General features: G+C 44.6%; 1 pseudogene; it reads right to left on the reverse strand.

Annotated features, from left to right (window-relative positions):
• On the reverse strand, positions 907-1,488 carry LOC100517897 (annotated as a pseudogene).

Raw genomic sequence — 2,546 nt, forward strand, 5'->3', positions numbered from 1 at the left:
CTTTAAACAGTAACTCCCCATTTCCGCCTTCCCCCCAGCCCTTGGCAATCACTATTCTACTTTTTATCTCTATTATTTGACTAGTCTTAAGTACCTCATATAAGTGGAATCTTACAGTATTTGTCTTTTTGTGACTGGCTTCTTTCACATAGCATAATATCCGCATGCTGCTGTAGCATATTGCAGAATTTTCTTCCCTCTGAAGGCTGAAAAACATTTCATTGTTTGTATATACTACATTTTGCTTATCCATTTATCAGTCAGTGAACACTTGGGTTGTTTCCATGTTCTAGCCATTGTGAAAAATGCTGCTATGAATATGAGTGCATGAATATTTCTTCAAGATCCTGCTTTTAATTATTTTGAGGGTATACTCAGAAGTGGAATTGCTGGATCATATATGGTAATTCTGTTTTTAACTTTTTGAGCATCTGTCATACTGTTTTCCTCAGTTGCTATATCATTTTATATTCCTAGCAATAGTGCATAGAGTTCTAATTCCTCTACATAGTCATTAACATTTATTATATTCTATTTTTTACAGTGGCCACCTTAATGAGTGTGAGGTGTTATCTCATTGTAGTTTTGATTTGCATTTCCCTAATGAACATCTTTTTATGTGCTTATTGATCATTCATATATATTCTTTGGAGATATGTCTATTCAAGTCCTTTGCCCTCCTTTTTTTTTCTTTTTCCTTTTTAGGGCTGCTCCTGCAGCAAATGGAGGTTCTCAGGCCAGGGGTCAAATTGGAGTTGCAGCCACCGGCCTACACCACAGTCACAGCAATGCAGGATCTGAGCTGCATCTGTGACCTACACCACGGCTTGCGGCAATGCCAGATCCCTAACCCACTGAGCAAGGCCAGGGATTGAACCCATATCCTCATGGATACTAATCCGGTTCTTAACCCATCCTTGTGGTGGAGTCAGCTTGACATCCTTGCTCTAGCATACCTTTCACGGCCTCTTCCACGGGAAGTCCAACAAAGGCTGTGAAATTGTCTGCAATGATGGAGGTATATGCTTGCCTCCAGGATGCCTCTCTAAGTAGTGCTTCCATCATTGGCTGGACAATTTCAAACCACTAGTGAGAGTTGATGGTGGTGTAGATCCCAGGGAAATCTCACCACCCTATTCTTTGTCCAACTGACCAAATTCCCCCAGGTTCAGAATTTGCAGATTTTATAGCAGGTTGCATTCTTTTCCAAAGACACCTTGCACTATTCATGTCATTATGGAGTATATACAAAGCCAGAAGCTCGGAGTTCCCTTGTGGCTCAGCGGGTTAAAGATTCTGCATTGTCACTGCCATGGCGTGGGTTTGACCCCTGGTCCAGGAAATTCCATGTGTGGGCCAAAAAAAGCTAGAAGCAGACTATACGCTGGGGTGTAGCAATTCTTCCTGGAGCCTCCAGCTCCTGGTTTTCACACTGATCCAGCAACTGTGAAACTTAAAGGCACTTTCTGCCATCACCTCCACTGTCATTTTCCCCACCAGTCCTACAGCCACAACTCCCCTTCTAGCTTCCAAGTACTGCTGTAAAGAAACCTCTAACTCAACATTTCCAAAACCACACTTATACCTTCCTCCCAGTCTAGTTCTCACCCAAATGAAATCTTTCTCAGAAAACAGTGGTGAGGAGTTCCCATCGTGGCGCAGTGGTTAACAAATTCGACTAGGAACCATGAGATTTTGGGTTCCATCCCTGGCCTTGCTCAGTGGGTTAAGGATCCAGCGTTGCCGTGAGCTGTGGTGTAGGTTGGTTGGCGGCTACAGCTCTGATTGGACACCTAGCCTGGGAACCTCTATACACCACAGGAGCAGCCCTAGAAAAAGACAAAAAAAAAAAAAAAAAAAAAGGGAGTTCCCGTCGTGGCGCAGTGGTTAACGAATCCGACTAGGAACCATGAGGTTGCGGGTTCCGTCCCTGCCCTTGCTTGGTGGGTTAACGATCCGGCGTTGCAGTGAGCTGTGGTGTAGATTGCAGACGCGGCTCGGATCCCGAGTTGCTGTGGCTCTGGCGTAGGCCGGTGGCTACAGCTCCGATTGGACCCCTAGCCTGGGAACCTCCATATGCCGTGGGAGCAGCCCAAGAAATAGCAAAAAGACAAAAAGAAAAAAAGAAAGAAAGAAAGAAAAGAAAGAAAACGGTGGTGAGAAAGCCAGAAGCCTAGGAGTCACATTTGAGTCTTTCTTACCTCCGTAGCTAATCCTTACCAAGATGTGTTCATTTTATCTTCTAAACTTGGCTCATGTCCGTCTACTTCTTTCCATAGCATGGAGATCATTGGTGTGTTACCTGTTTTAGTGGAATGGGAAGGGTGAAATCAGACTGATGTGGATTGATGGATGGTGGGTGGGAGATAGCCAATATAGACCACTCCTTTGAAAAATTTGGGCAAAGAATCCCGGAATGTCGAAGAAGATGGTATCCTTCTATCCTTTCATTCCCACCCCTAATCATGCTCCTGGGTCAGATAACTGCTGGAGAAACTGAGCAGGACCCTGTGGGGCACCCAGGTACAAAACCTTTCTGAGCAGGA

Source organism: Sus scrofa, chromosome 6 (assembly GCF_000003025.6).
Source record: "Sus scrofa isolate TJ Tabasco breed Duroc chromosome 6, Sscrofa11.1, whole genome shotgun sequence".
NCBI lineage: Eukaryota > Metazoa > Chordata > Mammalia > Artiodactyla > Suidae > Sus > Sus scrofa.